The sequence below is a fragment of the Pinus tabuliformis genome, chromosome Q (assembly GCF_031772625.1).
Source record: "Pinus tabuliformis cultivar Carrire ecotype Pingquan chromosome Q, CPIR1, whole genome shotgun sequence".
NCBI classification, from domain to species: domain Eukaryota; kingdom Viridiplantae; phylum Streptophyta; class Pinopsida; order Pinales; family Pinaceae; genus Pinus; species Pinus tabuliformis.
The window spans coordinates 1,373,959,745-1,373,986,245 of record NC_142296.1 but is presented as its reverse complement, the minus strand read 5'-3'; positions in this window follow the sequence as shown (position 1 = coordinate 1,373,986,245).

Sequence of the window (26,501 nt, the reverse complement as noted above, 5' to 3'; positions counted from 1 at the left end):
TTTTTTTTTTTAAGCTTGGCAGAACCTTTCTATTAATTTTCTATCAGAAAAGAGGCAGTTTACATCCAAATTCCATATGGTTAGGTGGTCTCAACCTGCCCAGAGGAAAATCAGATCTATTGACCACCTAACGACATGATAATCGATCAAAAAGCAAAATATTATGAGTCTACCAAGCCACGCTAAATAAGTTTGAGTGTCCTTATACTTCCTACAATCTAGATAACTATAAACATAACTGTAAACATTTTGAAAAGTATGAGACTGTTGCATACAAAAAGTCAAAACAAAGGGTGCACCATCAAACTATTCATCTTCAGTTGAATTGACCAAAGAAGGGTCCTTCGCATTGGATCCTGGTAGCTTAGTTTGAGGGATACATGGAATATGATGCTCGATGCGATTAAGGCAGCCATTTTGTTGTTGCAATTGAAATTGAATCTTGTGAAACTCGTTACTATAATCTGGGTACCCATGAGAAGACGAAGGCATGCATCTTGTGATATGTTTCAGGGCTTTAGCTAGGAGGCTCTTCATCATCCAATATAAATGAATTGTTTGTTTGTATTGGGTGGATCTTCCTCGAGAATGACCGGGGTCAGGCACCAAAGTTTGCCAATCATCCAATCAATATCAAGAATCTTCGCTTTCTGGTTGAGCTCCCCTTCCCATTCTATAATGAGCTACCTGACCTGGGTAGATTTGCCCGCATGGTATGCATAGGTCGCTTCATAAATGATTTGAGAGCCCAACTTATTCCCATGGGCTTTACCAACTGATGCATTGGGCTAACTAGTTGCAGGGGATGTTTTAATTTGTTTACCTCAGTCGCAAGATCCCCGAGCATCCTTTCATTTACCAGAGGCAACACAAGCCATGTAGTTGAGGTACTTGCAAGGCTTGTTATAAACTAACTGGAACCCTGGAAGCCGACCCGAAAGGAGCTTATACACAGGAGCAAGAAGCTTCCGGGGGTAGCTCCAGAACAGGGCACCTACCAATGTAACCATATAAGAGGACAAAAATTAAAACAAAAACCAATTCCATTGCTTGTTGTCAACAAGCGACTAGAAAGAAAAAAGGCCCCGAGCCACACATGAATCCAACTTTGTCTGATATGTTTGAGGATGTAAATATAAACTGAACCTCTCAAATACCAAAACCCTGAAGGTTCCAGGCCTAACCCACATACATGCATACAATAAATAAAGTCTTTGCACCAACGGAGGAAACAGTAATAGAACTAGGAGCAGCCCATAGACCAAACCCATCACTGACCCATGTGCGACAACAAGATTCCTAAAATCAGTGACACGGGAACACAGGAAACCAAAGACTCCTCACACAATTTTGTAACATCCATAAGGGATTCCAAATAGGTCTCCTTCCATACCCACCAATTTAAAGCATAACCATTCTCTCTGAAGACCAGCATACAGATATAGCGAGAAATAGGAGCAGGTATATAGGAATTGGGATTGAAAAAATACCTGTGAGAGGAGACTTGAACCAACAAAGATTGAACCAGTGCCCAGTGAAGACTTGCCAAGGATGCCTTCCCCAAGTCGATGTGCAGCTCGAACATTATCCAAATCGAACGGGACTCACAGACAGGAAACTTACCGAACTTACTAATGAAAAATCTGAAAGCCAGCACCGCGATAATACCTCTGCCACCTTTGTGGATGGCATTAAATAGCACCACGCGCACATCCACCTCTCCATGTGCTTCGTGCATGTGGAGGGTGGTAGAAGATCGCCTCAGGATTGTCATTTCGAACGATGGGCAGGGGTAGGTCTCATTCTATCCAGCTTACACCTCGGTCGAGGACAAGAGGGAGGATATTAAAACACACAGAAAGTCACATTTATACCCTATTTGGTATGTATAGGACCAATGAATCTAGTGGAATTAATTTAGGAAAAGATAGGTGCATAGTGTACAAGAATACACCACAAAATTTAGGAAGATGACAATTGGCAGTCAATTTGATTACCTTAATATTCGACATTAAATTGTCAACTAGGATATTCGTAAACTTCAAGTTGCTACACTATATGTGTATACTTCAAGGGATTAATAGTATTCCTATCCTATTTCTATGGAATGCAACCAAAAACAAGAAACACATAACTATCTAGGAACAGTCCTACAGAAAGTAAAGCATTCACACCAAACCAAAGTAAAAGGTAGGGGAAGTGATAAGATTTTAAATCTATTGAGGTCACTAGGGTTTCTTATGATCTCCCTACTTTACTAGATCTATATTTGTCATGTTAATTGGGCTAGAGAACCATTTTAAAGCCAAGAGTGAAGCAAAGTATCTCAAGAGATTTTATCCCTCTTGGCGCTTGGTAGATCTAGAGTTAAGATAGATCTAGGTTGATTTACTTTAACTTTCCAATCTTGAAAAGCCAAAATGAAATCATCCCTTCATATTGAAATGCAACCCTAATTTTTAAATTTGATCCCTAGTAAAAAATTCTCAAAAATATGAAATGTAAGGGAACATTCTATCGAGTAATCACAACCTCTGAGCTAACAACAAATAACATAGTTTCAAATAGTAGCACTAAAAAACATGAAGGATAAACAAGAGTCATTCAATAGATAACAACCAACACGTCATTTAAACAATGAAGTGAATGAATGATATTTTAACGTCCACAAGACTAAAAACAACCTATGGAACTGTTGGAAAATGGAAAATGACAGTTATTAGTCTTATTTTCGTTAACCTTGATATTTGGTTGTGAATCTTGATTATCTTCTTTATGTTATTTCAGTTAGATATTTTCATTAAAAATAAATCAAGAATAATAAAAATAGAGGACACAATTATAGGCTCTCAACCAGTGAAAAATCCCTCCAAGGGGAAAACCCAGAAACTCTTTTCTTCTTAGAACCTACTTCAAATGAGATACAAAGACCCAAACTCTAGACCAAGTCCTTCTTTCATTACCAAGTCGAGCCCTTCCTCGGGTCCTTAATTCTACACCAAACTGCTACACAGTACAACTTCGACCTGCCAGCTTCGATACTGCTAGTTAACTTGCAACTTCAACCCTGCGATTTTGGCCTTGTAACTCCCAAGGAAACCCTATATCATCCTCCTTTTGAGACCTTACTAGATCAAGACAGCTCCTCCTAAGTTCAACATGGTCTCGACAGTGTTATAAATCCGATCTAAAAATATATGAAAATAAAAATAAACCCAAAAATAATATGAAATGCTTCTTTATTAATGAAAACCCTTCAGGTAGGGTAACACCATACATTCACTCCTTAAGGAAGGAGAACACTCCACAAGCCATATGCTTAAAAATACAATAATCCTTTACCTCTCTCAATGGGGAGTCTCTAGCCTCTATATAGGCCTCATACATATAATATCATGGGTCATTACCATGGTTCCCTCAATACCATGGATCATTACCATGGTTTCCTCAATACCATCTATCTACTACAATGGGCTTATTACATTATTGCTAACTACTTGTGGTCCCTTACATGATACGGGTTAACCACTTTATTTATTACTATGGCCCATCCCATTATTACATTATTCCCTTTGGTGCCTCCCTCAGTACCCCATACTATCCCCCCTAGGTATACTACATTCCACCCCCCTTAAACATGTTTCGTCCCTGAAACATAAGAAGAACACAAATAATAAGAGCTACTCAAAAGAGTAGTCCACTGGTACCATGCACGTGCATCTAGCCATCCAAGAGAAAGGTGAACCCTCGATCTAGTTGGTGCCTCGCTCGCTTGAGATGGAAGTTGACCCTGGCGGCTCTTCTATGTTGATGTGTAGTAGGTGGATCGTTGCCCCTCTCTATCTGTCATGTCGTCCTTGTGGCTAATTCGTTGCCATCTTGTAGGTTGTTTTCTTGCGGGGTGATGTGGGTGGTGATATGCTGAAGTTTTAACCAACAATGTATCTTTCTTTAATTCACCACCTAATGGAGCCTGATTGGTATCTGGTACATGTTGTGGCATCTGTTGTTGTTGCTTATCTTCCAATATTACTTCAACCACAGATTTTGTACCTGTAACATTTTCTACTTCAGCCTCCTTGGACTCTACCTGTTTTTCTTGTACTTGGTTTGATGTTCATGTTTGGTTTTCGACCATCAAGGGCTCATCATCTGATGTGTCAGTCCCTAGAACATCTTCTGCTTCACCCTCCTTGGACTCTACCTGTTTATTGATGGAAATATCCTATAATGTAACTTTCTTCTTTTTATACCAGAGCTTCAGGAATTTTTTTTGCACATTAATATTTATAGTACCCACAGATTCCATCCAAGGGTATCCCTAAACAACATCCATGTTATCCATATCTGAAGTATAAAAATCACAATGCAACACATACTTATCCATAGAAAGCTTCAAATCTTTATAAACTTGAACATCCTCATTATCAACCTATGTGTTTTCAATGTGTTTTGTCGAAACTTGCAATTTTTTTGCCAAATTAACATTGATAAAAATATGCTTGCAGCTAGGATTTATAGACACATTGATCTTCTCCTTCTGAATCAATTCATGAACCTGTAATAGGAGATACCAGTAGAAAATAACCCTTTAGGTTTCTTGGTTTCCTTTTTTCTTGTAAAAATAAAATCTTTGCTAGGTTTTGTGGTTTCCTCCTTTCTAGTATGAGACCATTCGTCCAAAAGTAGTTCTTCTATTTCATCAGCACTACATAACTTCATAAACTCACTGTCAAGTGATTTCCACCATATAGCAGCCTCATTTTTCAAATAATGCCCTATTTTTTCCTTCCAACACCCTAGAAAGTCCAAATTATGATATGCTATAAAATTTTCAATAGAAGACCAATCATATTTTCCCGTAAAAAACTTATTGTTATAAGCCATGAAGAGGGTTTTGAAAACAAATCGCTTACTTGGAAAAATTTGAAATGGCCACAATTCAGTCAATATCTCTCAAAATCCTTATTATGACCTGTTTTCTGAAATGGAATAACCATTCTGCTTCTTCCCATGTGATAGAAATCCTCATCTAAGCACTGGAATTTCAGATTCGCGCTGCAACTATCCCGTCATCACAAAAATTTCTAAAAAAAAAAGAGCTGATTTTAAATTAGTGAGATCTCCCTCATCCAGACTATGATTCAATCGATTTTTTTTTTTAATTGGGTATTTTTTCGCAAAGAACCTAGATATGCAATTAGATTCTGCAAATGTTGCCCCAGGACATACAGATTTGATCTGCAAACTCGCCGCCCCGAAAAATGTCTACAACACAACTGATTATTAAATCAACAATATCTCCCTTATCCGGACTCCGATTCAGCCGATTTGTTTTTTCAAATTGGGTATTTTTTTGCAAACAATCCAAATCTGCAATTAGATTCTACAAATTTTGCACCAGTACATACATATCTGATATTCAAACTCGCCACCCCAAAAAGTTCCCAGAAATAATAATAATAATAATAAATCCGCTTTGCCCAAGAAAGTTCTTCGATACCACTTGTTATAAATCCGATCTAAAAATATATGAAAATACAAATAAACCCAAAAATAATATGAAATGCTTCTTTATTAATGAAAACCCTTCAGGTAGGGTAATGCCATACATTCACTCCTTAAGGAAGGAGAACGCTCCACAAGCCATATGCTTGACAATACAATAATCCTTTACCTCTCTCAATGGGAGTCTCTAGCCTCTATATAGGCTTCATACATACAATACCATGGTTCCCTCAATACCATCTATCTACTACAATGGGCTTATTACATTATTGCTAACTACTTGTGGTCTCTTACGTGATACGGGTTAACCACTTTATTTATTACTATGGCCCATCCCATTATTACATTATTCCCTTGGGTGCCTCCCTCAGTACCCCATACTATCCCCCCTAGGTATACTTCGTCCTACTGCAACTCGGTCCTGCAACTTCAACCTCTTTATGCAACCCAAAAACCCTAGAATTTTGTACGTGTCAGAGAGATAAAGCCCAAAAATAAAGAAATTTTGTCCTTCTTCTTTCTCCTTGACCTTCGCTCTCCTTCCAACTTCCCAGCTACATATCGAACTCTTTCTTGACATATCGAACTTATGATTGAGTGAGTTCAAATGAGGTCAAACTACTTCTTTATATAGCCTTCTTAAGGGGTCGAATTCCCTCCTTTAGGCTAACTTGATGTTCCCAGGGCCAACTTATATTCTTGGATATTCCAAGATTTTCTAGACTCAACAACAATTCTTTTTACAAATACATTTTGCCTGGAAAGTGTATTATAAACATGATGTTGACTTCTTTAACTCATGATTATAAATCTTAAGACCTAATAAACCTTAGAAGCACGAAGAACATGCTTTTACCTAGAAGACCATCAATAATGAGCATGAAATCCATGCTTTAATAACTTTTTCTTTTCTTTTCTTGTTTGTTACATAGGATACATATTGAAATGTGTACAACAATTATGAAGACTGAAACTAGTTACTTTTCTCAACACTCCCTCTTAACTAGGGAGGTATTCATAATTGTACAAATAGTACAACATCATATCTCAAATTGAAGAGTTCTCATAAGAAGAGTCAGATTGATAAGCCATACTATAAGCATCATCATTAGTAACTAGAACTGTCTCTAAGGCCTAAGTAGATAAGCTCTTCTTTAATCAAGAGAAATATGTTGGGAGGCTTTACGTGTGATATTGCACTACCTCTACAAGATACATATGCCATCCGGATGTCTACAAGGTATGTCCTTTTAGGTCTATTCTTATCTTGGATCCCCAATCCTGAGTCCTCAAAGTATATCGATCCTCTTCTACCACTCTTCTCTTAGATTCATGTCCCATCCTCAAAGAGTGTCGGTACCTTTATTAGATGTCATATTCTCAAGGAAACCATAGATGCTTATCCAATCCTCTGCCACTCTCTCTTCATCACTTGAAGAGGAGAATTCACATGTCATGTCCACCATCGCTCCCACTCAACGAGAGAGGACATCCCTATTCTTCTTTAATCTTGAGAATATAACTTAACTCCTATACAAGGAGACTCCTTTACTCCCTCTCAAAATTAGAGGAGATATAGACTTCCTTTTAATTTGTAAGTCACCATCATAATCCTTACAACTTGTCTTGATAAGAGTATCAATTACCAGTTCTTCATAACTACTTAGATCACTCTTTCTTCTACATCTCTTGCTTTCTTTCGAGGTATTATGGATCCATCTCCATTCTTCGTTATTGTGAAGGGATCCAAGTCATCTCTTATCACGTTCATCTTTGACATGAAGGCATTGCATTAAACCTTCCCAAAAAATTTATCATAGTTTCCTCAAGAAAGTTATCTCCTTTGACCTTCAGTTTATCTTCTTGCACAGCTCCCCTTTCAATCCCATATGGACTCATCTTGACTTCCTAGTTGCTAGGTACCATATATTGAGCTCCCCTCGATATTCTTCATCCATACAGTTGAACTTGCCTTAACTGCCATCATATATTCCTGCAACATTCTTCCAAGTAACAAAATAGTATGTTAACCAGATAACCAACAATAATGAAAATCAGACTTACCTCATCATGATTACTATAACATACCCAGGTTAAAATTTCATGTAATAAAGCTAATAAAGGCAAAAGCATAGGACGAATGTCATGGTACACGCATTCCAAGATGAATGTTGGGAAAAACATCCTAAAGGGTGTCACTTTTGGTTTATTATGGCTAAGGAAATTGACAAAGGCGTGTTAGGATATTTTGACACATAGGAAATAATTAAGTATAACTTGGTCTAGTGTATAGTTAGATAAACTGTGTTTCTTTAGTATGTACTTTTTATGACTTACAATCCGACGGTCATGATATGTTCTAGACATGAAGTGATCTGACTGTTCATTCTCTCCTTGGTATTACCGACACTTGATCTATGGCTTAGCACCCGATTGGTCCATGATCTCTATTTAAAGAGCATGGAGGGTCATTTGTTAGGTGACTGTTCATGAGAGAATCTTATGTAAATTTTCTTTCTTTTACATTAATAAATTCTAGACATGTTCTAGACCCTAAAGATATGTTCTAGATATGAAGTGATCTAACTGTTCATTCTCACCTTAGTATTACCGACACCTGATTCGTGGCTTAACACCCAATCGATCCATGATCTCTATTTAAAGAGCATGGAGGGTCATTTGTTAGGTGACCGTTCATGAGAGAATCTTATGTAAAGTTTCTTTCTTTTACATTAATAAATTTCTTGAAGTGGTCACGTTGGCTCAGGACGTGGATTGTTTCCCTCCTTGAGGGTTTTAACCACGTCAAGAAATTTGGTGTACTGATCTGTGATCTTTTTGTGGGCAGTGTCATTTGGTGTTCTATCTAAGGAACTTACCCTAGGCAATAATTGGCATTTATTTATGAAAATAAAGGAAAATAGGAGAAAAGGAAGGTGAAGGGTCACATATTTGCATGAGAGGAAAATTGAAGTAAAATAGAGGGAAAATGATGAAATTAGAGGCATCGATAATAAAAAGGCTTCTGAGGATCAATTCACAACTTTTCTTGGTTTATCTTTTTGGTAGTTCAGTTTTGGAGCTCTCTCTATTCTCTCATACTTTTGCACACTTAGAGCATTCTTGGAACACTCTAACATTGGAGGAGGACAGAAAAGGAAGGACAAGGAAAGAAAAGGAAAATCAAGGAAGGTTGGAGTGGGTTGGACCAAGTAGCTTCAACAGGAGGATTTTTCAGGTAACAAGTTGTACCTGTGATTTCCTAGATGAGGTGTGAATGTATGGCGCATGGATTTGTTCATTTGGTTCATTTTTTGTCATTGGCATGGGTTTTGCCTGGTTTGACAGTGGTTTCGGCCTTGCCATGCCATTTCCTGGATAGCCATGGTGTGATGGGATTATTTTCTCAGTTGAGCTTTAGATTTCCAGAAGTTTTTGGAACCAGGTGAGGTGGTCTCAAGAAAATTCCCAAGGGTTGGGGTTGGATGTGGTTTAATCTCCGGGAAGCCCTCAATATGTGGGTGGAGACAGAAAAATTCCTCAAGATATTGATGAAGAAACTGTAAGGCATCCAAGTTGTTTTGGGCTTTGTGATCACTTAACCGATTTTGGCAAGATCGCGGTAGCCTAAGGGTGGAGGTGATTTAATCTCTAAGAATCCCTAGTTGTTTATGTCTTGAGATCCCACATTCATGCTTGGAATATGGCATGGGAGTGATTGGCTAAAAGAAAGATTTGGTTCAATCCAATCTGTGGTTGGGTGGTATGCGGAAGTCCCTGACTTGGTTGGCTTTTGCATAAGTTAATAAGAGTTATTTTCTTATTGTAATCTATGAGCAATTTCACTTGTTGTTATGATGATTTGATGGTTAATGAATGCATGGGATAATAAGTGTTATTGTAGCTATTAGGAGAGGGAATTAGACCTTCTTGGTGATTCTTATATAAGTTTCAAATTCCTATGATCATATATGCATTCATGACCTGTAGTTTACATGGTCACCATATTTTTAATGAAATCACTATCATGGTTAGGCTTGGTTAGGTCAAGACCTTATTCAAGTTTTATATGAATAGTATTGTCATTAAGCCATTTATCATTCTGGAAAGTCTGAGGAAGTTTTGGGTAGTTGCCTGGAGGCTGGCCTGGAATTGTGGCTCAGATCTCGGGACCGCACCCTCTGAACTGTGGATTTTGGGCTATATTAAACTCTAGCAGGCATGTGTGTGTGGTTGGAGGGTCATAACTGCACCCTTGCAAGCTTGTGCATGCGGTTGTGGGTCCAGGTCATTGAAATAACAATATAGCTCATGGTTTGGTCACCTAGGTTGGTTCTTTGGCCCATGAGTGTCCTGTAATCCCTATAGGATGTCAGTTTGTGGACAATAAGTTTTAGTTGTAGCCCCACTTCCCTAACTGGAGCTAGGAGGTTGGGTCATATTATATTAACTCTTTGTCTCATGTTTACCCTCACAGACTAGTGAAATTGGGTAAATGTGGGAGGGGGTGGTTACAATGACCTTCTCATTCAACCAACATCCTCAAGGTCCATCTCCATATGGCTCTTCCTTCATGCATCATAGTTCCCAAGGATCGAACTCAACTACCAAGTTACAACTTTTCCTTCTAGACACTATATTGGATGTTAACCATTATTATATATATATTCTAGAGAAAGTATTAAATTATGTATACATCCTTAAGTGAGTCAAATCATATTCCTTTCAAGCATCATATATCCATATACCTAAGCATATTTTACGACCAACTTTCATTCCACAAGATTCTACACATATCAATCTTATCCAAAGTTTATATCCAGCATGCATTCCTATACCTTCATCTGATCATCTATCTCTCCATGTATCTCACAAAGAGCCTGCATCTTGACCCATTGCATTATGTCATCCCTTTACCAATATTTATTCCATATTACATGGAATGACTACTAACCTTTGTCATAATGCTTCTTCCAAGAACCTTTCATAATTATGGTTCTTTCATGATCATGATGATCCACCTAAGCAAGATGAATTCTTATAACATAATTTTAGTTAATGCTTAGATTGTTAAGATAAAAAATGGTCTATTTATTCATCTATCTAGATTATCTCTACAAAGAAATGTAGTCATGTAAATTCTAGACATGCTACTATCATATGCTTCTTTCTATCATGCTTATGTAAATATACTTTCCTAAAAGAAATATTATTCTTCATAAAGAACGTAACATTCAGTGAACCTTCTTTAGTACTAAACCTCCTTCACTTCTTCCTTATTTTCCTTCTTCTAAGGTTCTCCCACTACTTCAGCTACATGAGCTTCACTCCTTTCCTTTCTCTTGTTGTTTTTTTTGTTTGGGCAGTCTCTCTTAAAGTGTCCAAACTCATTGCACTTGAAGCATTGAACCTTGTACACATCTTTCTTCTTGGACTTACCAAACTTTCCCTTCTTCAACTTCTTGACTTAGGCTAGAAAGGCTTGAGATTTCTCATCTAATCTAATATCATCATTGACCTTGATAATTGATTCTTCCAAAATGCATTGGACCCACAACTCATCAAGGGGATTTGAATCCTTCTCGGAGTATATGCTTGTTGCAAAGTTTCTCCAGTCTAGTGGAAAAGCATTTAGTACACAAATGGTTACTTCTTAATCAATAATAGGTTCCCCAAGTACTTGTAGATGATCTCTTAGTTGAGAGACTCTCCTAAGGAAAGATGTTAAATCCTCATCTATTGATTTCTTCATTCTATATAACTTATTCCACAAAGACATCTTTTGTCGTATTGTACTTACAGAATACAAATTCACTAGCTTGTCATACATAGCCTTGGAATTCTTCAAGTTTGCAACAAATGGAACCAGAGAATACTTAATTGATTCAAATATCATCCATTCAGCCCTTACTTCCCCTTTCTTGTAATTTTCTAGTTCTTGTGTCTTATCCTTGCTTGGTTCAGTGATTTCCCCAGTAAAATATTCCATTATTTCTTATTTTGTGAGTATCAAGTCAATTCTTTTATTCCATGCTAGATAGTTTGATTCCCCAATGAGATTATTGCTCTCCTTATAGAAAGAACTCATATGACTTGAAGATTCAGACATGATGTAATAATATGATACTTACTTGAGATCATTATTTTCCTTGATGATGTCTTCAATATTCTTGATGCCTTCAAGATCCTTGAAGAGTCTTCAACAATGTCTTTAAAATATGTTTCCTAGGATTCTTCCAATAACAACTTCCAAGATCCTTGATTCCTTCTTCAAATATGCCTTCCAAATAGATCTTCTTTCAAGAGATATCAACACCCTTCTTGTACATTTCCTTTCATGTAGTCTTGATCATCTTCACTAGAAACCCTCCTTCTAGGTCTTCTACCAATGAGTCTTCAATTCTTCTTGAAGTCTTATTCTTCAATATTTTCTTGAGAGTTTCCTTTTACATTCCCCTTGAAAATAAATTCCTTCTAGCATTCTTCCAGCTGCCTTCTTTTTTCACCTTAGCTCTGATACCATGTTGGAAATTGGAAACTGGAAGATATTAGTCTTATTTTCCTTAACCTTGATATTTTCTTGTGAATATTTATTATCTTATTTATGTCCTTTTAGTTAGATATTTTCATCAAATAAAATCAAGAACATTAACAATAACAATAGAGGACACAGATATAGGCTCTCAGCCAAGGAAAAACTCCTCCAAGGGAAAAAATTAGAAACTCTTCTCTTCTTAGAATCTACTTCAAATGAGATGCAAAGACCTAAACCCTAGACCAAGTCCTTCTTTCAGTACCAAGTCATCCCTTCCTCAAGTCCTTCTTGATTTTGCACCAAACTACTACACATTGCAACTTCGACCTACCAACTTTAATACTGCTACTCAACCTGCAACTTCAACCCTGCAATTTCAGCCTTGTAGCTCCCAAGGAAACCCTAGATCAGCCTCATTTTGGGACCTTCCTAGAGAAATACAAATCCTCCTAAGGTCAATGAGGGCTAGACAAATTATCCTTCCTCCCAGCTAAAATATGATGCACTTTGTCCTATTGCAACTCGTTCCTACAACTTCGGCCTCTTTCTACGACCTAGAAACCATATAATTTTGCATGTGTGAGAGAGATAGATCCCAAAAATAAATAAAAATTGTCCTTCTTCTTTCTCCTTAACCTTCGCTCTCCCTCTTCTAGCTTCTCAGCTACAGATCAAAATCTTTCTTGAAATATCGAACTTGTGAGTGAGTGAGTTCAAATGAGGTCCAACTGCTTCTTTATATAGCCTTCTCAAGGGACCGAATTCCCTTCTTTAGGTTGACTTGATGTTCTTAGGGTGGACTTGTATTGTTGGAGATTCCAGGACTTTCTAGACTCAAAAATAATTATTTTTACAAATACATTTTGCCTAGAAGGGTCTTATAAACATGATGTTGACTTATTTGACTCATGACAATAAATATTAAGACCTAACAAGAGCCTAGAAGCCCGAAGAACATGCTTTTACCTAGAAGACCATAAAAAATGAGCATGAAACCCGTGCTTTATTATTCTTTTCTTTTCTTTTCTTGTTTGTTACATAGGATACATATTGAAATGAGTACAACAATTATGAAGCCCAAAACTAGTTACATTTCTCAACGGGGACCACCAGCCTCCATACTTTTCGCCTTTTGCAATTCAATTCTTTTCTTATTCAAGTGATTAAGAGTTGGTACATCCTCGAGACCAAAAAATAAATGCAAGCTACAAAGGGCAAAGAAGAGCCAGGGAGTAATTTCTATCTCCTTGTTCGTACTCTTTATGGGCCCAAAAATAGTCATTCTAGCTTCATGTAATACAATTTTGGTATCGATACTTGACAAGGGTGGCCAAATTTCTCTCAGATGAAACCATGAAAGTTTCCTCTAAATTTCAACACACGACAAACATTTTCCATTTATCCTGCCAAAAAAACACCCTCTTCATTCGCTTTCAAGTAAAAAATAAAGATATTTCCACATCCTAACTCACATGAGCACATCAAAATGTATTAAAACGAGTTCATTTACATAAAAAATGAATTCTCTCTAAATTTTTCTAACACCTAATATGAAAGAAACCCTTCAAATAGACCACTAAATGAAAAATATTTGAAATTTGGATTAGAAAAGACCACAAATCTCCACTAAAATGCAACCTACAATGCACATTTTCAAAACAAAAAATCAGAAGAAAAAAACACTTCCTTTATATTCATATAAGAAGAGAGTAAATTATCATGGTTACATCACAATATCAGTCTTCAATTTCCCAAGATCAAGAAATTCAACAAAGAATATCAATATGCTCTAATCAATATGCTACCTTTCTATCTCTTGTATAACATAAACATCAAAGAGAGTAAACTATCAGTGCTATCACCTACAGGTTGCTAGCAAAAATCAGTTAAAAAGGATACCATGTTCTAAAGACTTTATCTTAAATACTCCACCAAAAAGAAACATGAATAAACCGGATATATGAAAATAATAAAAAAATGAAGCAAATTATGCAACCTATGCATAGTTTATGGAACCTGCATTAACCAAGGAATCTTGTTAGAAAGCAACAAAGAAGATATTCACTTGTTCCTTCATGATCCCTCTTTTTGATAAGAGATCTCAACCAGATTTTTCTCCCTATAGATATGTTCAAACGAGATTACCTGGAAAGTCCTCACCATAGTCCAAATGCGCCTCATCCAATTAGACAGAATGGGAGGGAAAAATTTTGAATGAAAATTAATCCAATCTATGATGCCCTTCAAATCCCCATGAACTTGAAGGATCTTTATCCCTAGCCATTTGGCACATATGAGGATGCCCGATAGGGAAATAAGTTATGCTCTGTTGTTTGTACCAGTCCCTCCATGCCACCAAAAATGATAGTATCTCCTTAGTTCAAGAACAATGAAAGCTCCACGAGCACACCACCTACTAGAAATCTAAACAAACTGAACATTTCTCCATGAAGTTTTATCAAAATTCAACTCAACCTAAAAGGGAAGTTCAAAATTCATTGTTGAATTCAATGATTTTCACTATTAATGAGCATTAGACTAAATTTAAGATTGTGTAATAATCTTCTAAGATCTCTCACCAATATTTGTTTTTATCTGTTTTTTAATATGTGCTGGTTTCATGTACTACATATATTTTTCTACAACTAAATTAAGGAATTAAGGATTTTCATGCCCTTTGTTCATCTCTAACTAAATTTCAAGTTACCATGTTCTGTAAGATTTTCAACTTTATTTTAAAGGTAATTTGGTGGATCTCTTTATGAAAGGAATTAAAATTTCACCTTATAATGATAGATTCATATTATTGTGAACTTTATCGGTGAATAACAAAATTGGAAACAAATATCTAAACTTTATATGTGCATAAATAAAAATAACAAACAATGCTAATGCTAATAGGCTAAATGGCTCTAACAATAAATAATGATTATATTTAAGAAAATTAAATTTTGAAAATTAAACTAGCAATGTTTATCCACAACAACTAATAATAAATATGTAATAACTTTGTGAAAATAAATATTTGGAATAAATGAGGACATCATACTAATGTTGAAATTTGGTACCGGAGGACAGGTGGTTCCCTAAGGCTTTGATCTTTGGCCTAGGGAAAAGTGTCCAAAAGAATTTAATTTTTCTCCTAAAGTAACTTTATAATTTTTATAAAGTTAAATCTAATTTGAAAGTGACTTTAAGTGATAAAGTTACTAAGTCTAATTTTAAAGTGACTTTATAAAGTCAATGAAAAATTAGAAAGGAAAAGTGACTTTGGAAATAAATGACTAAGTGGGTCTTTATTAAAGTGGGGTGAATTAAAAAATAGAAAGTGAGATTTAAATGAGCATTTAATCTCAGCCATTGATCTAAATCTATTTCAGCCATTGGATTTAGGGATCACCCAAAAGTCATTTAGGGTTGGGTTAAGGGAGGAAAAGGAGAAAGAGATCATTCATTCTTTCATGAGCAGATTGGGAGAAGGAGAGCAAGAGAGCAAGGGAGATTTCTGGACAAGGAGGAGAAAGAGGCAGCAGTTTGGCACACACACCAAGGCAGCATTTCAGCAAATCTGAACAGCGTAAAGAACAAGCAGAAAAAGGCAGATTTAGTGAGCAAAACAGTGAAAAAATTATTTTTCAGCACGAATATCGAGGAGGCGATTTTCTGCACTTTTCCCGAGGGCTGTCCGTACAAGTCCGTACGGCCGTCCGTACAGTCCGTACGGTCCGTACATCCGTACGTCCGTACAGTCCGTACATCCGTACGGTCCGTACAGCTCTTCCAGCAGTTTTCAGATTGTCGTTTGGGCTGAAAACAGATAAGTTTTGCTTGCTGGAAAAATTTCTGTTTTGCTGATTTTTTGCTGAAAATATTTTCTCTGTAAAAGGCATTTTCCAGAAATAAAGAAGAGCTCTCTAACTGGTTTTCCCCAAGAGTTGTAGGGGGTTTTTCCAGGGTCAAGTTGACCAAAAATCACTGAGTTTAAATGTGTTTTTATGGCTGTTTTAATTGCTGATTTTTTATTTCTGCAATTTCCAGCACTCTGAAAAATTTCCAGAATTTGTGTTTTCAGCAATATTTATTTTTTCAGTCTGTTAAATGTATGGCTATGGGAATGGGCATTTAACTATATGGGAGAAATAAGGTGAAACTGAAAACCGGGGTGGGAAACAGAAAATTTTACATGGTATCGGAGCTTGAGTGCTGAAGGGCAGTTTGGGACAGCAAAAGGAAAAAAATACAGCTGCTGATTTTTTCACTCAGAAAATTCCAGCAAGCTGATTTTTCATAAACAGCAGTTTTATCTTTACCACAGCAGTGCTATTTTTCAGTTTTAGGACAGCAAGATGTCATTGGGATTGAGGGTGGAGGATAGGTTGGATGGGCATACAAATTACAGCGTTTGGAAGGAGAGAATGCAGAGTATCTTTGAGGAGGCAGAAGTCTGGGATATCATGGTGCATACAGCACAGCACCCTGTTGTTGTGGCTACTGATGCTACTCAGTTGGCAGCTTATAATAGAAAGAACAACAAGGGTAAGAGGCTGATTCTAGACGGAATCAAAGACCATTGCATTCCTCATGTGAGAGGAAAGAGCAATGCCCATGAGATGTGGACAGCATTGTCCAATCTCTACCAGAGTACCAATGAGAACCGGAAGATGGTCCTGAAGGAGAAGCTGAAGAACATTAAGATGGGGAATGATAGTGCAGCTGGATATCTCACAAAGATTACCAATGTGAGAGATGAGTTGGCAGCGATTGGAGAGGCCATTCCATCCACTGAGTTGGTGCGTATTGCAGTGAATGGCCTCCCCCGTTCATGGTTGAACTTTGCTGATGGGGTTTGTGCACGTGAGACCCTTCCCACATGGGAGAGGTTTTGGGATGATTGTATACAGACAGAGATCAGGAAAGGACAGCTTGGGGCAGCCAAGCCAGTTGAGCAGGATGAGGACGTAGCACTGATGGCAGGAGGCAAGAAAGGCAAAGGGAAGAAGCAGGCTTCCACAAGCGGTGGTGGAGGCAAAGGCAAAGGTAAAGGTAAACAGGGTAACTCACAAAAGGACTATTCCAAAGTGAAGTGTTGGAATTGTCAGAAGATGGGACACTATGCAGTTGTGTGTCCGGAGAAGAAGAAGAAGAAGGGGAAGACCCAGGATGTGGCAGCGTCAGCTGAGATTGAGGACTTTGCAGGTCGTTTTGACCGGGAGTTTGCGTTCACTACATGTGAGTCCTCTAGTGCAGGATCACCTGCCACACAGGTTCAGAGGGAGCATGCTTTTCCCTCGATTAGCGGAGCATCTACAGGTATCTGGTATGTGGACAGTGGGGCTTCACGTCACATGACAGGAGTCCGGGAGTACTTCTCAGAGCTTTCAGAGAGTGGCACTGATATTGAGGTAGTACTAGGTGATGACAGAGTTGTTAGAGCAGTCGGGGTGGGGACAGTGACATTTCAGAGGGAGTCCAAACCTCCCTTGAAGGTGTCAGAGGTTCTTTATGTGCCAGGGATGAGGAAGAACCTCATATCCGTCTCAGCGTTGGAGGACAGAGGATATGAGGTACTGTTCAGGGAAGGACAGGTGTTGATGTATCCCAGGGGCTCTCCAGCTGATTCAGCTAGAGTGATAGGTGTACGCCATGCAAAGGTGTACAAGTTTGCATTCCAGCCCCCTTTGGCATTGAGCTGTAGTACCGACAGCAGAGCTAGCAGTTCTGAGCTATGTGAGATTTGGCACCGCAGAATGGGGCACATGTCTCATGGAGCCTTGAGGACATTGCGGGAGATCACTACAGGTGTGCCAGATTTCAGTACTGATCACCATGATACTTGCAGAGGTTGTGCGATGGGCAAGTTTGCCAAATCCCCTTTTCCCAGCAGTGACAGCAGAGCGACGGGGATACTTGATTTGATTCATTCCGATGTGAGCGGTCGGATGTCTCATGTTTCCTTGAGTGGATATGAGTACTATGTCTTATTCATTGATGATCACTCCAGGAGGACCTGGATTTATTTCTTGAAGACCAAGAGTGAGGTCTTCAAGCGGTTTCAGGAGTTCAGAGCTCTTGTGGAGACTCAGACAGGTCGAAAGATCAAGTCCCTGAGGTCGGACAATGGAGGAGAGTACACCCTTGGAGAGTTTGTTGACTATTGTGCAGAGGCAGGCATTAGGAGGGAGTTCACTGTTCCTTACAACCCCCAGCAGAACGGGGTTGCGGAGAGGAAGAACAGATCCATCATAGGGGCTGCCAAAGCCATGTTATATGATCAGGGGTTGCCATTGTTCTTGTGGGCAGAGGCCTGCAACACAGCTGTTTACTTGCAGAACAGGAGTCCGCATCGTGCCTTGGGGCACATGACTCCGGAGGAGGCTTTCTTTGGGAAGAAGCCTGATCTTGGTCATCTTCATATCCTTGGATGCATTACATACTCCTATATACCCAAGGAGGAGAGGACCAAACTAGAGCCCACCGCAGAGAAGGGTATCTTTGTGGGCTACAGTGAGACCTCAAAGGCCTTTCGGATTTACATTCCTGCACAAAGGAAAGTTGTTGTCAGACGGGATGTGAAGTTCGAGGAGGACAGGGCCTTTAGGAGGTCACGGGAGTTAGAGTATCTGGATCAGCCAGACCCTCAGCAGCAGTTGAGTCAGTCGCAGGGATCCAGTGGGCAGGGATCAGGAGGATCCGGAGGTACATCTATGAGGATGTCAGGTCCATCAGTGAGCAGTGGCTCGCCGAGCCAGAGGGGTGGTGCTCCGGGCAGCATGCAGAGCAGTTCACAGAGCAGTTCACTAGGGAGTCCACTGATGGACAGTTCACACGGTACCTCAGCTTCTACAGGTTCAGGTGCAGGCAGGAGGACAGCAGACAGACAGTCAGGAGTTCAGACTACTGATGGGGATGAGGAGGAGGAGTTTCATTCTCCTATGGGAGAAGCATGCTCAGGGAAGAGGAAGCCCAAGTGGCTTCAGGACACCTTGAGAGATGCCACATCTGTTGCTGAGCCGAAGAGGCCGGTCAGAGAGAGTAGACCACCTGAGAGGTTTTGTAGCTATATGGCGATGGTTACCAGCATCCTTGACTCTGAGCCTTCTAGCTATGAGGAGGCAGCTAGCCAGCAGGTCTGGAGAGAGGCCATGCAGGAGGAGTATTCTTCTATCATGAAGAATGATGTTTGGGAGGTGGTGCCGAGGCCTGAGGGCAAATCCGTGGTTACTTCCAGATGGCTTTACAAGGTAAAGCATGCTGCAGATGGCAGCATTGAGAAATTCAAAGCAAGGTTTGTGGCTAGAGGGTTCTCACAGGTAGAGGGAGTTGATTATGAGGAGACCTTCGCTCCCGTGGCTCGATATACTTCGATCCGCTCCATTATATCGATAGCAGCAGAGATGGGTTGGAAGATCCACCAGATGGATGTGAAGACCGCATTTCTCAATGGCTTCATACAGGAGGAGGTGTACATTGAGCAGCCACAAGGCTTTGAGGTGCATGGGAAGGAGTCCCATGTGTGCAGATTGAAGAAGGCCCTTTATGGCCTGAAGCAAGCTCCCAGAGCTTGGTACTCCAGGATAGATGCATACTTGCAGGGGATGGGTTTCACAAAGAGTGAGGCAGATCCGAACCTTTACTTTATTGTGATTGGTGAGGAGCCTCTCATTCTGGTGCTGTATGTGGATGACTTGATCATTACAGGTGCAGAGAGACTCATAGAGCACTGCAAGAGAGATCTTGCAGCGGAGTTTGAGATGAAGGACATCGGCTTGATGCATTACTTTTTGGGTTTGGAGGTGTGGCAGGAGGAGGGGCATTTCTTCCTGGGGCAGGGGAAGTATATTGTGGACATCCTTAGCAGATTCCACATGGAGGATTGTAGACCCATGTCGACACCGATGATCACCAACTGGAAGAAGCTTCATGCTTCGGATTCCGAGTTGGTGGATCCCACATTGTACAGGCAGCTGATTGGTTCCTTGATGTATTTGGTCAACACCAGACCAGATATCTGTTTTGCAGTCAACACGATGAGTCAGTTTATGTGTGAGCCTAGGAAGGTTCACTGGGTGGCTGCAAAACACATTTTGCGGTACTTGCAGGGGACAGTGGATTATGGTCTGGACTACAGGCAGGGAGATGGAGTGAGATTGGCAGGATACACTGATTCTGATTGGGCAGGTTGTGCTTCTGATAGGAAGAGCACTTCAGGGTGTTGTTTTGGGTTGGGTTCAGCAGTAGTGTCATGGTTCAGCCGGAAGCAGCAGTCAGTAGCACTGAGCTCAGCGGAAGCAGAGTATATGGCAGCCAGTCTAGCTAGTTGTGAGGCCATCTGGCTTCGCAAGATGTTGTTTGGCTTATTTGGTCAGCCGTTGAGACCTTCAGTGATTTACTGTGATAATCAGAGTTGCATTAAACTCACGGAGAATCCAGTATTTCATGATAGGTCAAAGCATATCGGGATCAGATATCATTTCATCAGAGACCATGTTCAGAAGGGAGCTGTAAAGCTTGAGTATATTTCCACTGATGAGCAGGTTGCAGATATTCTTACCAAAGCCTTACCACGGGGCAAGCATGTCTACTTCAGAGACAAGATGGGTGTGGTGAGGAACACCTTCCTCGGTAAGAGGGAGTGTTGAAATTTGGTACCGGAGGACAGGTGGTTCCCTAAGGCTTTGATCTTTGGCCTAGGGAAAAGTGTCCAAAAGAATTTAATTTTTCTCCTAAAGTAACTTTATAATTTTTATAAAGTTAAATCTAATTTGAAAGTGACTTTAAGTGATAAAGTTACTAAGTCTAATTTTAAAGTGACTTTATAAAGTCAATGAAAAATTAGAAAGGAAAAGTGACTTTGGAAATAAATGACTAAGTGGGTCTTTATTAAAGTGGGGTGAATTAAAAAATAGAAAGTGAGATTTAAATGAGCATTTAATCTCAGCCATTGATCTAAATCTATTTCAGCCATTGGATTTAGGGATCACCCAAAAGTCATTTAGGGTTGGGTTAAGGGAGGAAAAGGAGAAAGAGATCATTCATTCTTTCATGAGCAGATTGGGAGAAGGAGAGCAAGAGAGCAAGGGAGATTTCTGGACAAGGAGGAGAAAGAGGCAGCAGTTTGGCACACACACCAAGGCAGCATTTCAGCAAATCTGAACAGCATAAAGAACAAGCAGAAAAAGGCAGATTTAGTGAGCAAAACAGTGAAAAAATTATTTTTCAGCACGAATATCGAGGAGGCGATTTTCTGCACTTTTCCCGAGGGCTGTCCGTACAAGTCCGTACGGCCGTCCGTACAGTCCGTACGGTCCGTACATCCGTACGTCCGTACAGTCCGTACATCCGTACGGTCCGTACAGCTCTTCCAGCAGTTTTCAGATTGTCGTTTAGGCTGAAAACAGATAAGTTTTGCTTGCTGGAAAAATTTCTGTTTTGCTGATTTTTTGCTGAAAATATTTTCTCTGTAAAAGGCATTTTCCAGAAATAAAGAAGAGCTCTCTAACTGGTTTTCCCCAAGAGTTGTAGGGGGTTTTTCCAGGGTCAAGTTGACCAAAAATCACTGAGTTTAAATGTGTTTTTATGGCTGTTTTAATTGCTGATTTTTTATTTCTGCAATTTCCAGCACTCTGAAAAATTTCCAGAATTTGTGTTTTCAGCAATATTTATTTTTTCAGTCTGTTAAATGTATGGCTATGGGAATGGGCATTTAACTATATGGGAGAAATAAGGTGAAACTGAAAACCGGGGTGGGAAACAGAAAATTTTACAACTAAATCTATAATAACTTAGTAGTGAGAAGATAGATTAGAGTATAAAATCATATCAACAAATACACTTTGCATTCGCAATAACATATATTTATATTTTCAAAAAAAAGAAGATTGCATAAATAATTCACAATGCAAAAGTGCTCTTCCTAGAGCAAGCTCTTTTAATGCAAAAAGCGCTCCGACTAGAGTACATTTCTTTAATGCAAAATTGCTCCTCCTAAAACACACCACATCTCACATTCATCATGCTATAACTATCAATTCACTTCTAGGTACTTTTTATTTAAACAAAACAGGTAAAGAACTATTTTTTTAAGAATAATACCTCTTTCAATTGCAATGAAAACAAGATTGCATAACAACAAAATGTCTCTCAAGTTGCTAATGTGAAAATCAAACAAATCACTATGATAACCACTTTCCTCATAGAAAACTAGAAAATTTGATGTTCTCGAGTGAAACACCCTCCTTCCATTTTATAGGACAGGGGGGGAGAAGAGTTAGAGGGAAATGGTTAAACCCTCAACTAGGTCCACTTAACCCTAACCAACTCATCTTTCGTTCAAGAATATCCCCCCTAATAGTGCACCTCTCTTGTGCCAAGGATGATTTTCATTAAATGTATATTACATGTGCTAATGATAAGTAAGAAAATGTCTAAACATGCCAACTCACTTGCTCTACATATTTTATGCAACAACTAAAAATGTGTCGAACCTCAAATAAATGTCAAAAATATATGAAAATGATTTATGAGTTAAAACACTCTTATGGAGAATCTCTCCCATAAAGTTCCACACTTTTAGTAAGATCCAGACACTCTTTGAGTGAGAAGTAAACTAATAAAAGGTGATTAGGAGCATGTCATGTGTGTTAGCATATTTCGACACCTAGGAAATAGTTAAGTATAACTTTTGATTCAGTTTCCGGAGAATTCATAAGCCCTGATGATGGATCCCAGTTGGGATTTGAAACGTTGGAATAAAAATGTTCATACTGTGGATTCTCCGGAAACTAAATCAAAAGATACAAACCACAGATCCCTTAAATCCTAAGTATAACTTGGTCTAGTGTATAGTTAGGTAAAGTGTTGGGTTGTGTTATATTCTTTCCACGTAGTTAACAGGGGGTTTAAAGGGCACCCGTAACCCCACTTTATGGAGTCCGGGGCAGCGCCCCGGAAAATTTTGGTTTTGGACTCTATGTTAAGTTGGGCGGACCCACCTATGGTTTTGTGAATGATTTTCGCACATGTTTTTTGGACACGATGGTTTTCAGTCCATGGTATTGGACATGATGGTTTTCGGTCCATGGTATTGGACACGATGGTTTTCGATCCATGGTATTGGATGCTTCGGCATGTATAAATATGTATTGTAACATTGAAATGAACATAATGAAAAATCAAGCTAGTAGTCCCGGTTTTGGGATCCAGGGGAAAATCTTTGTATATATGTGTTTTATGTGTTCTGCTGTCACATTATTTATTTTCTGTGTTTTAGAATTCATATGCAGGTAATTTACGTATGGGGTTAAAACCTACATTTGGTATAAGAGTTGTTTTGACTTTAAGGGGACGCCTTTGTTGCTGAGGGGTTTCGCTCGGGCCTGTGGTAGACCCTGTTCAGTGGGAGATCTGCGAGATCGATTCTGGTGGTGAAAGAAGATGGCGAGCAGTGGAAAGATAGAGATCGAGAAATTTAATGGTCAGAGTTTTGAGTTGTGGAAACTCAAGATGGAGGATCTGTTGGTGGATAAAGACTAGTGGATCACGATAGATCCGGGTACTAAAACAATGGGAGTGTCCAATGAAGAATGGAAGAAGTTGGATTGGAAGGAAAAAATAACAATACGGTTGTGTGTCTCAGATTTAGTATTTCTTAATGTATCAGGGGAAGCTACGACAAAGGCTTTGTGGGAAAAGTTAAGGACTTTGTACCAATCTAAGTCTCTAGTGAATAAACTGTTCCTGTGGAAAAAGTTGTATAACCTGAGGATGAAAGATGGAGACTTGGTGACAGAGCATCTGAATGCGTTTAATACTGTGGTAAGTCAGTTAGCATCTGTTGATATTAAAATTTCAGATGAAGATAAGTGCATTAGTTTGTTGTGTTCTCTACCAGATTCGTGGGATAGTCTGGTTATTACAATAGGTAGCAATGCAACTGCCTTGAAATTTGATGAAATAGTCTCAGCCTTGCTTACGGAGGAGATGAGACGGAAAAATATGGAGAGCCAGAATGGTGATGCCTTGTCTGTACGAGGACAATCCCAGAATAGGAACAAAAATAAGTCATCAAGTGGGAGATCTAAATCTAGAGGGAGATCTAAATCTCCAAGAAAACCTGTAAAGGTGGTGTGCTGGAAATGCGGAAAGGAAGGCCACTTCAAAAGGGACTGTAAATCTAAAGCTCCTGACAAAGGAAAGGGATATGATGAGGCTCCTTCTGCAGAGGCGAAAACCACCTCAGATGAAGGTGGGGATGTGTACTTGGCTTCTTCAAGTACACATGTAGATCATGAGGCATGGTTGATTGACTCAGGTGCATCCTTTCACTTCACTGCCCATAGGGAGTGGTTCTATGAGCCAAGTACACATGTAGATCATGAGGCATGGTTGATTGACTCAGGTGCATCCTTTCACTTCACTGCCCATAGGGAGTGGTTCTATGAGTATGAGAAATATGATGGTGGTGATGTCTTCTTGGGGGATGACAGGAAGGCTAAAATCATTGGTCATGGAAAATTAAAGTTGAAGTTGCAAGGTGGAAGGGTTAGAACGCTTCCAAATGTTCTACATATTCCTACATTAGCCAGAAATTTGATTTCTGTTAGCAAGTTGGATGATGCAGGTGTAAAAACAGTGTTCGAGAAGGATACCTACAAGATGGTTCAGGGAGCAATGGTATTGATGCGGGGAGTTCGGATTGGAACTCTGTACAAGCTGCAAGGTAGCACTGTTATTGATGGGTGCAATAGTTTTGTGGTTCCTGAAAGTGGAGCAGAAAATCTAGTGGTTTTTGGAGAGAAGACCAAGCTGTGGCATCAAAGGCTTGGACATATTGGAGAAAAGGGCCTTTGGATACTTCATGGTAAAGGTATGGTAGAAGGTATTAGTAATAGCTCTCTGGATTTTGATTTTTGTGAAAATTGTGTATATGGGAAGCATAATCAGGTGAGTTTCCCCTGAGCTTGTGCACAGTGATGTGTTTGGACCTGTGAAAGTTCCATCACTGGGTAAGTGTTGGGTCCCTATAATACTTGTGATTACCCCATTACTATTATAGTTATACCCCTTATTTATATTTTTGTGCCCCTATTACCCCCATATTGTTATTTCTGTGCCCCATAGAGTCCCTCTATTGTTATTTTTGTGGCTTTATATTATTATTGTTAGGTCGGTTGGATTATATTGTGACTCCTTAGACTCCTATATATAGAAAGGAGGTTTTGTCATTTGAATCATCAAAGAATTGTTCATTTATGTAATGTAAAGGAGGTTGCCCCCTCGAAGAGGCTGAATTCTAAGGCGTTGATCTATCTTTTCTATCTTTTCTTGAGCTGGTTTCATAACATTTGGTATCAGAGCTTTGGATTCTAGGGTTTCACTGCTCCAAATAGGTCATCGTGGCATTTTCGCTATAACTTTTTTTCTGTGACGTTTCAGAAGTCGCAAAAAAACCCATTTGAGAAGAAATCGCGCTGAACCTTGGGTCTGAATTTCAGAGCTTTTCGCGCGATATTTTCGGAGATATGATCTGAGGAAGTTGGTCTTTTTGCAGACTCTTGAATTACATTCAAAACAGGTGACCTGGGGAAAATTGTCATAACTTTCTCTCTGGGAATTAGATTGAAATTTCGTAAGAAGGTAAAGAAAGAGGACGGGCACTTCATACAACTTCGATCTTCTGGAAAGGTCTATAATCAGGTCATCTTGGGAGATTGTGCATAACTCTTTCTTGGAGAATCCAATTTGGATCAGACTGGTGGCATTGGAAAGAGGACACAGAGAGCTACTACAGGTCACAAATTCAGAACTAGATGATTGGAAAGTACAGAGATACATCAGAGGCAATATCGAGCTCCTACAAAGTGAAAAAAGGTGTGTAGATTTTTTTAAATTTTTGCTTAAGCTTGGTTTGAAAATTTATTTTGAAGGAATTCAAAGGGCATAGTAGAGCATTATTATCGGTAACTGATGCCCCGAGGAAAGAAAATGCAAACAGCTAGTAAGGAACCTGAAAGCTCTAGCATGACTCAGGAAGAAGAGGAAGAAATGCTACATGATATATCAAAATTACAAGAACAAGTGCAACAAATGTCACGCTCACAAAAGTTAACAGATGCTAAGATAAATGGTGTGGAAGCTAAGATAAATGGCATGGAAGCTAAGATGAATGGCATGGAAGCTAAGATGGACAATTTGAAGATATATTTGAACACAAATTTGAAGACAGGCATGGCAGATTTGAAGACAGATTTGACAATTTTTCTACAAGAAATACTTACTAATGGTGAAAAGGTAGTAAAGGAAACTCATGATGAGAACAAAAGAAATGTTAATCATGATTCCAGAGACGCTAATGTTGGATCGAAGAATCACCATATTCCAAAAATCGATATGAGGAAGTTTGATGGCAAGGATCCCGCCACATGGATACTACAGATGGAGCAATTCTTCGATCTCAATA